A 12,449-nucleotide genomic window follows, 5' to 3' on the forward strand; every position below is an offset into this window, starting at 1 on the left:
TATCAAGGCGATCAGAAAATCAGAAATAAATCATTTAAAATGTGGTTTTCCGACACTGTACGCACACAAATACCCCCAAAATCGGACTTAAATGCAGTTTAATCTTATCAAAATAGATGTAAGGTGTGTTTATTATTAATGATCTGAATCACAAACCCGTCAAGCTTTCATTAGAGCCATTTCAACCGAAATTTCCATTAGAAATAAAAAAAATTAGCATGGGTGTACTGAAAATTCGACATTTTTTGAAAATGACCCATGTCCATAGGCATAAATAGAAAACTTTTTGGATGAAGAAAAACTATGCTAATAAGAAAACAATTTGAATAATATCATTTCTTTATTTTCAGAAATTAACTTTTAATCACGAAAATTATCATTTAACTTAATTTTATGAGCATAATGATAGTGGAATTTTCCACCACACTGCCGCTGAACAGTTTGAATTTTACGTCCCGAATCACATGACTAAGCAGGCTTCCGTTTGTTTTTGTTTGTATCTTCAAATATGGCTGCCTCCATGAGAGAAATTTCAAACGTGTTTAACGAAACTATGACAATGTTCAGAACATGACAATGAAACAACGAAATACAAAAACTTCCCCTAAAAACCAATTTTACCTCTTCTAATTCTTCTTCTGGCCAAACCCAACTTCTTGTGAGAAAGCATCAAAAATTGACTAACCGGTTGAAACTGGCAAAGAACCGCCATTCAGATTGGTTCTCGGTAAAATCCGTAATTTAAGTTTAGACAAATATTTCGATAAAAATAACGAAATAATAGTAAACTGGCAATTATTCAATAGTATATAAGAAATAATTATGACTAAATAAATTTTTAGTTGCAAAGTAAAAACTTCATTAACTCATTAATTAACGTAAACACATATTTTGTTAGCAACTTTTTGATTGGTTTGTACTCTCGCAGGGATAAAATACATTTTACTTTTAATTAAGAAATAACACATTTTTGAAAGTCGATAGATATATATTTAAAACATTTAGACAGTTGATAACTATAAAAGAAATTTCTTGTTCCCACTTTTGGGCAAAATACGGTGATATTTTCAAATGGAAAATTTTTATCATTTATCCAATCAAATATAGTTTCCCAAACGCAATATTTGACCTACTTTTACTTTCGATTTCAAAAATCGGTCACTCAATCAAAATGCAAGTAATAGCTTTTGTAAAAAGCTAGACTGACGATTGCTGTCTCAGTTCTTTTATCTAAGCCAAGTTTCGATCATATTTGAGACAGATTTGTAAATTCTAGTAAGACTTATAATGGACAATCAAGTACTACAAATTTGTTGAAATATAAAAAAATAAATGAGATTATTACTGACTTTTAACTTGATAATATCATAGACTTCATCACGGTATTAAAGATATAATTGTTTTAAAACAGTGTCAAAAAGTAGAATGTACAGTATAACAGTAGCGTTTTTTTTTCTATCCGAGCAACTACTTTTGAATCAGAATTAACAGACGACTGTCATTCTGAAATGTACTCTTTTTCTAAATATTTGTCTTGCTTTTTTCCGACGTAGTCGGTATAGTTTCGGTGTGTGTCCTTTGAACTTAAGGACGCTTAACTGTGGCAACAGAATACGCATGCTCGAAAATCCTTTTTGTGATTGGACAAAATGCTGTCATGGTGGGTGATTTGGTTGTTTTTGAAAAAACGTCTCGTTAATTATATCGTGATGGAAAGCAAGTGAAAAACTGTAAATATTTGAACTAGATCTTACAAAGATTTATATTTTTATTAAAATAATTGTTTCTCAAATAGCTCTTTCCATCCGTGACAGCTGTTTATTCGGGACAATTATATAATTTTTAATGTAAACTTTGTTGTACGAACGTACCGGCATGACTTTTAGAACGCACCTACGCATGTGAGATTTCCGCGGGGTTTTGGTGAACATGGTGAATGTAAACAGAAAGATACGATGACTGAGAATACTAAACACAAACAGAGAAAACGTTATTTAAATGGTATCTTTGTGCTTCTGAGGGTTATCAAAATGATAGTTTTAAACATATACTCAAATTTAAATACGTCGGATATCTTTTTTTAAAGATAGTTCTTGTTAGTAAATATTCTTACCAATTTTCACTTCAATGATTTAATGTGTTCTTGCTTTCCGATATTAAGATAACACAAGTTTAATTTGATGCCCTTCTATTCTGATGGCAGGTCTGTGGGTCGCAGAAAATGTCCCAACACGTTTAGAGCAGCACTCTGATCTGAGGCGACACCCCTTTTCCCAACTGGGAAGCTCTGATGATGAAGCACTTATTTGTGTTGTGAAGTTTTCTGTTTCTCAACAGTTCCTGTGTTCTGTCTCATTTTCTTTAGAATTGTATATAATAGACGAACGGACAGACACATTGGCGGATCCAGGGGGAGGGTTCCGGGGGTTGGAACCCCCCTTTTTTTTGACGATCAATGCATTTGAATAGGCACATATAGTTGGAACCCGGGACCCTTTGTCCCTGGTTGGGAACCCCGCCCCTGAGACATACAAACGGACGAGTTGAATGCAATTTACCCAAGATCACTATAAGGTTTAATAATAACATTTTGTAATGATTATTGACTGTCGTTTCGAACCGTGACATAGCATTCCTTAACTCAGGACGTTAGAACACTTTTGTTTCTGTATAATATTGGCCAGATTTTTTCATGTCTGTTTCTGTGATTAAATTTTTTAAATCTATCCTTAATTACGAGGCTTAGCTCTGAAACTCGAATTGGGTAGAGATTATAAATTGCAGTATCACAGTTTTTTTTTTATAAATCTAGTAAAAGGGGAAAGCGTCCACAGTTTACCATGTGTCTAAATGAATAAATGTTTCAAGTTGTTGTTTCTCATCATGTCTTCTTTTGAAAATTCTCCGATATAAAGATAATTTGAAAGACATTTTACTATTACCTTGAACTTGCACCTTTTGTTGAATCTAATGCATTACTTCAGGTATAGTTCGGGTTACCTTTAGATTGCTGTCATTATACTTTGCACTTTTTGTTGAATTTGATGTATTTCTTAAGGTATAGTTCGGGTTACTTTTGGATTGATGTCATGAATGTCATTACACTTTGCACTTTTTGTTAAATCTGATGTATTTCTTAAGGTATAGTACGGGTTACTTTTGGATTGCTGTCATTTTACTTTGATCCCATCATATACCGGAAGTTAAACAGATCAGTCCCAGTGCATCACTTTTCTTTAATAGTCTTTCTTGAAAAGAGGAATACAATTTGTCATGATAAAATTATCTAACTGACAGTAAAATACGGGGTCAGGGTGAAATGACCCCGCTTTTAATCTCTCTCGCACTCAATTGTTTCTATCGTCAATTGTATCTACGCTGCTGCCGAACTTCAATGACTTTTGTTTTAAAAGTTGTTTATGAATTTTCATAGATGGAATTCTTCCTGCTGCAAGTTTTATGTTTATCAGACTCGTGATTGTTTTCATCTTTGATCAACATAATTCCACATGCGCTAAGTTGGTGCTTCAGTGGAATTGAAGAAATCATACTTTTAATTTAGATTTTCTTTAATATTTCGAAAAGAAGAAGCCGAGTGGAAACGTGGAAACACAAATAAACCATTTATAGTGACTGTAACATTCCGATATATGAGAACAATAACACACGTGAAAATAAATCATATTACTAGTATTAAAAAATAGTAATTAAAGCAAACGGTTGCAATATGACACTATATGTATAACAGAAAAGACATCATATAAAGTTGTATAAGTTCTTCATCCTTGCTCCAGGTGGTCGAGTGCTCTAGCGCGTCGGGCACAGTGCACGGCGATTTGGTGCCACGATAGAATGAGTTCGAATCCCGGCGAGGGAAGAAAAACAAATTTGCGAAAGCAAATTAAAAGATCTAACATTGCTGGGTTGGTGTTTCGACGAATTATATATGCAAAATGTATTTTCAGCCTTGTATCACCATCACAGCTGGTGATCCGATGGATAAATCTGTTGTAGAGTTGCCACTGGTTCAGACGTACTTGTAATATACTTATTTCTATGACTGCATCCTGCATTATTTTGTAAGATCCTTTACGATAATTCAGCTGATCTGTAAAGATTCCATCTTCATGCCTTATTTATCATGTACTGTGTTACGATGCTAGATAAAAACTGACGAGGAATGGTAACGCCCGGCCACCGAAAGCTTTATTATTCATGGTAGAGCATAGTTGGTCGAGTGGTCTAGAGCGTCGGGCACAGTGCAAGGCGATTTGTTGCCAAGATATCTCAGTAGTATAAGTTTGAATCCTGGCGAGGCAAGAACAAAAATTTAGCGAAAGCATATTACAGATTTATCATTGTTGGACTGATGTTTAGACGATTTATCTATACAGAATGTATTTTCAGCCTTGTATCACCATCACTGCTGGTGATCAGTTGTATAAAATCTTCCGCAGAGTTGTCACTAGTTTAGACGTACTTATAATATAATTATTTTTGTGACTGCATCCTGCATTAGTTTGTAAGATTCTTCAGGATAGATCATTCAGCTGATCTGCAAAAATTCCATCTTCATGCCTTATATATGATTATCATGTACTGTGTTATGACGCCAGATAAAAACAGACGAGGAAAGGAAACATCTGGCCACCGAAAACTTTATTATTTTAGAGCCTAGGTGGTCGAGTGCACTGTGGTCCAGTGCGTCAGGCATAGTGCAAGGCGATTTGGTGCCACGATATCTTCGTAGCATGAGTTGGAATTCCGGCGAGGAAAAACAAGTTGCGAAAGAAAATTTACAGCTCTTTACATTGTTGGCCTGATGTTTGAACGAATTATATTTTCTTTAATGGTCTTCCTTGAAAGTCTGTATAAATCCAGCTTGTAGTATAAATCAAACTGGAAATACAATCATTCCATATACCAAATACGCTTTAAATAGAGTTGACCTATTACACATCTTCGAAACAAACTTAACCAGGAAAACTTAATTGATTGAGCAATGAATCATGAAAATGAGATCAGGGTCACATGAACCCTGTCAGACTTACATGTACACCTTGCAATCAGTACATGCTTTTGATTGGTTGACCTATTGAATATAGTATAAAGAAACAAACTTATTCAGGAAAATTTAAGATTGACCAATGAGTTCATGGTTAGTGGATGATTGCCACACAGACATATAAACCTTACAATCATTCCATACACCCTGTCAGACTGACATGTACACCTTGCCATCAGTACATGCTTTTGATTGGTTGACCTATTGAATATAGTATAAAGAAACAAACTTATTCAGGAAAATTTAAGATTGACCAATGAGGTCATGGTCAGCGGATGATTGCCACACAGACATATAAACCTTACAATCATTCCATACACCAAATATATAGTTGACCTATTGCTTATTTAATTAGAAAAACAGACAAGAAAAAAACCAAACTGGAACATTGATCAATGAACCGTAAATATGAGGTCAATGTCAAATAAAGCATACTAGACTGACATGGATACAGAGTAAAATGTTTCCATACACCAAATAAAGTTGACCTATTGCATACAGAACTGGAAAAAAAGACCAAAACACAAAAAATAACCACTGAATCATTAAAATAAGGTCAAGGTTAGACGATACCTGTCAGTTGGACATGTTAACGTTACAATCATTCAATACAACAAATATAGCGGTGATTTGCTTTTGTGCCAATAAGCATTTCTTTTGCGCCACTACCCATACTTCAGTCATCTGCGTTAAAATAGAAATATTTCATTTGCACCCGAATGATAGTCATACAGGTAAATAGCAGACAAATAGTTTTATTCAGAGGATACTTTACAGTTTTTGACTGTATAATAAAACATATTCCTCCGAAATGTTTAACATTATTATAAAATGTTATAAAATGTCTCTTATCAGAGGCGGATTTAGGGGGGGGGGGGGGGGGGGGGGGCAGGATGCTGAGCTCCCCTTCTGTTGGAAAATATTGGTTGATTATTGAGGGAATCACGTAAGCATGACTAGGCAGTCAGTGCGCCCCTACTTATATAGCATTGTATAACGCTTTCATTATGGTATACACTGATATGTTCTTATAAGAGACTGTTAAACAGTTCTGTTATAAATTAACGAGATCATCAAACCTAGAAGAAATAAAATTGAGAATAGAAATAGGGAATGTGTCAAAGAGCATTAAACTAGTACACTTGATTCAAACGAACAAAAATCTTACCCAAGACTTGTAAGCAACGACTCGGATGTACGCATGTACACTAGATGACTGCATGTCATGGTCATAAAAAATATAGCGTCGCTGTTATGCAAAAACCTCGTATCTTATGTTTTGATAATTTTACAACAGGCAGTAAAAACTGAAATCTTTTTATCGATTATTTAGAATTAAATATGTATGTTCCACTGTATGCAAAAATATCTGATCTTCTAACCAATCAATTACCAAGACGAGCAAACATTTCATCACCTATATTGTATTTTCAAAGCTTTTCATTATTTTTATTAGCTTTGAGAACCTAAAATTGATAAAACTGTACCTGTTATAATGTCAGCTGCGGTGCAAAGTGTTTTTCTTTTGAGATACGATATTTTCGCACAACAAAATGTCTCACCAATCTGACTACACTTTTTCGTCACAATTGTCAGAATTCGGATTAAGTTATAGTTATTGACCAAGCAAGTCGGTATATGTCATTTAATCTGCACAGCACGAGATGACCCAATAACCCGAACGACGTAGGAGTTCGGGTTATTGGGTCATCTCGTGCTGTGCAGATTAAATGACATATACCGATTTGATTGGCCAATATCTGTTTTAACACATGACGCAATCAATTTACGTGAACGTTTTAGAAATGAGGACGTTATTCTCCAATCCACGGGTCCTAGGAAAGTTTCTTGTAGGGTAAAGAAAGGGGGAAATACGACTTTGGTAAGTTTTAAATTAATCTTTTTTTTTTTTTTGACTCATTCTAAAATAGCGATTTAATGGTATATGTTTTTAAATCGTTTCCGTTAATTTATTCCCAATTTTTATTTAATTGGTGACGATTAAGACTTTGATAAATTGTGTACTTTCAAATCGGTGTATGAAAAAAAAACATAACTGCAAGGGTTGTTGAGTTTAAATAAGATTAATTGCTTTTGAATATCTTTCTCTCAATGATATGCTTAAAAGAACCGAAGAAGATGTTGTAATACTTAAATTTAAAAGGTTAAATAAACAGAAAATATGTTTCTCTTTCAAAACCTTTTACTCACCGCACCCCCCCCCCCCCCCCTTCCCCCATTTCTTTTAATCTACTGTATTACTTTTTAAGACACGTCCATCTAAATGAAGTCTGATTGATCTCCAGCTAATCACCCAGTTTTAAAACAAACTTTGATATGGTCCTCATTAAATCCGATCCAAATATAGTCTCTTTATAGGAATAATTATTCAAAAAGTCGTTCAGATGGCGGATTCGGGGGTGGGGGCGAACGGGTCGTTTACCCTTGGATTGGACAAAGTACGGTGTTTTAGCTTAAAATCGTCAATATTGTCTTTAGTCTCGCTACACTCGGTGATATTTATGCCCCACCTACGATAGTAGAGGGGCATTATGTTTTCTGGTCTGTGCCTCCGTTCTTCCGTCCGTTCGTTCGTCTGTCCGTCTGTGCGTCCGTTCGTCCGTCCGCTTCAGGTTAAAGTTTTTGGTCACGGTAGTTTTTGAAGAAGTTGAAGTCCAATCAACTTGAAACTTAATACACATGTTCCCCATGATATTATCTTTCTAATTTTACTGCCAAATTATAGTTTTGACCCCAATTTCATGGTCCACTGAATATAGAAAATGATAGTGCGAAGTTCAGGTTAAAGTTTTTGGTCAAGGTAGTTTTTGATGAAGTTAAAGTTACATCAACTTGAAACTTAGTACACATGTTCCCTATGATATGATCTTTCTAATTTTAATTCCAAATTAAAGTTTTGACCCCAATTTCACGGTCCACTGAACATAGAAAGTGATAGTGCGAGTGGGGCATTCGTGTACTATGGACACATTCTTGTTTTATTTAATTTGATAGAATAACCCCCTTTCAAAATCCGGGAACCGCCCCTAAAGGTAAAAATAGATTTGAACTGTGCGGTATATCTGAGGTAGTTAATGCACACCTTTGCTGTGCATTATCTAGATTATAGCACAGTAAGAACAAAGAGATTTTACTCTTGCCATGTGTTAATGATTGGTTAGAAGATCAGATATTTTCGCATACAGTGGAACATACATATTTAATCCTAAATAATCGATAAAAAGATTTCCACAAAAAATTGAGATACGAGGTTTCTGCATAACAGCGACGATAGACTTATTTCCATTATAAATAAAAATAAGATGATTTGGTTTAATTGACAATGAAAGATCTATCCAACAAAGTTCAAATGAAGTGGATGGAAGCAATTATAGGCAACCGCATGGCTTTCAAAAATGAGAAAAACCCACACCGCATGCCCCCAACACCTAAAACATGTAAACACTATATAGTTTTAAACCTAAGTTACTCTCACATTTATAAAAGAAATGAGTATGATCTTACTTAGTTACCCATGGAGATCTTATTCACAATGTAGCAATGCAAATTTTAAATTTTTTCGTTATATGTTACCTGTAAAGTGGCGCAAATATAGTTTATTTTGTTTGCGCAAATGAAATATCACCTTGTGGCGCAAATAGAAGATTGAATTTTGCAAAAATTGGCGCAAATGCAATGCGCCCAAATATAGTAGACTATTGCTTCTAGTATCTGAGATATGGACTTGACCGTGCAAGTTACGCACAAATATAGTTATCCTGATGGCTATTATTCATAAGAGAAAAATTTACTGAATACTAAAAATCTTAACTTATTTTCAACCTTGAAAATAAGGTTAAGGTCAATGGACATATGACAGACTGAAACTTCATGACATAAGGCATCTATATACAAAGTACTAAGTATCTAGCTCTTCTACCACCTGAATTTGATAACGCCGCCGCCACCGCCGTCGCCTTCGTCGGATCACTTTGACAGAAGTCGCAGATGTCAAACTCACAATTATACCGAGTCTATGCGCATGATAATTAGTGAATGTATTAAAGAAAGACAATAGAAGATTTGCTTCCAACAACCAGTACACTAATAATGCCAAACATTAAGAACTAACATAGACAAGTAGTACAGACGTGATTACTGACTTGGGTCAGACACATTAATATCTGAATAGTTTAAACTAGTTTAACACAATATATAAATCTCCTCAATTTAAAAGTAAATAGAAAGGCATACACCCGAATTAAAATTTATTCAAATTAATTTCTTATGTTAGTATAATGTTTGTGAGTATTTCTGTATATGTCACTTTCATAACTTTAAACCACTAGCCGATCAATCTAAATGTATTCCTCCACCGGCTGCATTTGTCATACCAAGGACGTATAACTAGCATTCGTCCTTGGTCTTACGAACACGTACCATCTCTGTGTGACCAGGGAAAGGAGAGCTTCATTTTATTGTCTGGGGCTTTAATGTAAAATTCTCAATTTTGACATTTAGACACTGAGAATTAAAGTCTAAATATCAAAATGAGAATTTCCTATTAAAGTCCTGAACAATAAAATGAAGCTGCTTTTTCCCTGGTCACATCTGTATAAATGAAGATGGGCAGAGATGTCCGAGAAAAAGTAGCAGCGAAGATTAACAAGTATGAATGTATGTTAGAAGACAAATTCACACATAACATTTTTAACCGACGACACACTGACAGTATCTCAAATATGAACAGATAATCATTTTGTAAACATATTTTCTTTTCTATTTTTTACCTTTTAAAAATCAAAATATGCTTAAAGAGACAATATTTTTTTATCATATTTATCGTACTGTTAAATATTAAGTCCTTCGAGATATTAATAGCGCTTTTAAATGCAGTTTGACGAATGAACTTAGAATAGAGTGGCAGCATATACCAGTATAAACTGGACGGCTGTTGTTGTTATGTTCACTTATCGCTACACTAACGGAGCTTTAAGATGGAACGGCAGAATATATAAATTACTATTATTGTAATATTGTATGGATAAGAGCTGAAAAATTACCCCCACCCCATATACTTTATCTTTGTGTTTTTGTAGGGGTGGAGGTATTTTATTTAGATTTTTTTTGTATTCCGTCCTGCTCTAATCGATACTATGGATTGAAATATCACAAAACATCTTTAATCCGCCGCTGGTCTTTGTTAGTCTTGTTTGGTTTTTTTTTAATCTATAGGCATTTATATGTTTTTGAGTTTTGTATGACGTCCATTTTCACGGAATTAGTATACAAATTTTTATTAAGGGGCTTGCTGAGGCACACTAGGGAACTATTTGCTTTTAAGTCCACGGACCTAATAATCCAAGTGTAGATACAAGAGGAGCAGCGATGACAAGGTCGATGTTGAAAAGGGGTAACATGTTTTAAAATGAAAGGGGTGCAAACCAGTGGACGGAAACAACCTATATCAACTTGGTGTTCAGATCACATGCATATTAGTATCTAACGATGCAGTTTTCATGTAGATGCGATAAACCATAAATGAGTTTCCATAAGGTTGGTTCTGTATATATATATAAAGGGCAAACCTTTAAAAGATGAAAAAGCATAATTCTTGAGAATCAATAATCAACCAGAAAAAACTGAATTAAAAAACCTTTCATATGGTGATGTTTGCATATTATCAAAGTTTGTCGTGAATAATCTATATGTCCCAAACTTTGTATGCAGGGTACAGTTGCGGATTCAATGAAATTCTTTTTAAACGATTTTTTTTGTTACAATTTTCCAACTCAGTCTCAAAAGGGAATGTACGCCCTTTACGATACCTTTGAATGGAGAATTTATCATTTTGTAGCATACAATCATATTAAAAAATCATTATATATGAATATATTAAGAGAATTCCGCCCAGACACTTTTAAAAATCCCAGAGTCGCCTTGAGGTATGTAATAAAGGAAGTCTGGACAGCACGACAGCTAGGCTCAATCGTCCTGAATATGCATGAAATATTTGACACTGGACGTTAACAATCAATCAATCATGACAGACTGTAGATACAACGGTAGTTTATAGTGGAGCGTATTCTGATCACTAAAGTTGTTATGTCATAATTCAGATTAAGACGTTTGTAACGGTCACAACTACTTACCTTTTGACCTGGTTACAGCCGACGGGAGATAATATAAACAAATCCCTTTATAGCACTTTAAAAGTGGGTCAAAACTTTAGAGATTTTTTCGGATATTGCATACAAAAATTTGAGATTTTAAAAATACAGTTTATTTATAATAACATAACGTATAACAACATTCGCCTGATTAGATTATTCGTGAAGTACTTGTTATGCAGTCTGGGAATTCATGGCAAGCCATAACTCTACAATGTTATGGTAACCCATAACCTTCATAGTTATGGATATCCATAACTGTGCATTTTGAGGGTGGGAGAAATTATTTTTCATTTGTCTTGATAAGGTTATGGGCATCCATTACCTTTCTAGTTAGGGTTTACCATAACCTACGGTCATAAAAAGGTTTTGGTAGTCCATACCATAAACAAAAGGCTATATTTCGTATCTTCCTGATCATGTCATCCATTTCAGAATACAATACAATTATTAGAGAAAATATAAATGTTTGACCTATAAAATTTGATTGGAGTATAAACCCAGCAAACACAAAACATCTTTAAAATGTTATTAAAATGTTGTGTCTAATGTCATGAAAATATCACAAAAAAACGTGAGAAAAACTTAAAATGTATGGTTGGATATATATAGCTAAAACGTTTTCTAATATATTTTTCTAAAATATTTGCATAATATAATTAAAATGTTGTCAAGAAATATCATGATAATGTGAAAACCAATGGCAGATAAAATGTTTTGATAATCTTTTAAAAAATGTTTTATAGGAAAAAAATTCTGAACGTTTGAAAAACATCATGAATATCAAATGTTTTGTGATGTTTTCTTTCAAGTGAGACTGTGCCATAAAAATGTTTTCAAAATGTTTTTAGAAGATGTTTTTGATTGATATCTAGATCATATCAATATAAAAATTTCTGTACTTTTGAGTTTCCAGCTTTTTTAAATAACAAATCATTAGTTTAATTTATACACAGCGATTCATTCTATAAACAAACAAGAATAAATCAGTTGTTTTGCTAAGCATATGAAAATTCACAATTCAAAGAATCTAAAAACAAGAAATATCAACAAATTTTTACTAATCCAAAATGGCAGACACAACTCATCATGGTCAAGCCACTTACCAAATATTAAGTCATTCTGTTCAGCAGCATTACTAATAAAAGTAATGAAATATTTGAGAATATTCAACATTTTGAAGTGCAATGTATAAGCAAACAGGAAACAGGTGC

At 33.9% G+C, this 12,449-nt stretch overlaps 1 protein-coding gene across 2 annotated transcripts in view; it reads right to left on the reverse strand.

Moving 5' to 3' along the window:
* Positions 1-729, reverse strand: part of LOC139514377 (exportin-1-like) — a 667,034-nt gene extending 666,305 nt beyond the window's left edge. For both annotated transcript variants that reach the window (XR_011662605.1, XM_071303532.1), the window contains exon 1: positions 622-729. The gene's annotated coding sequence lies outside the window, so the exon portion shown is untranslated. The remainder of the gene's footprint in view (positions 1-621) is intronic.
* Positions 730-12,449: the final 11,720 nt, after the last annotated feature.

The sequence above is a fragment of the Mytilus edulis genome, chromosome 3, assembly GCF_963676685.1.
Source record: "Mytilus edulis chromosome 3, xbMytEdul2.2, whole genome shotgun sequence".
Lineage (NCBI taxonomy): Eukaryota > Metazoa > Mollusca > Bivalvia > Mytilida > Mytilidae > Mytilus > Mytilus edulis.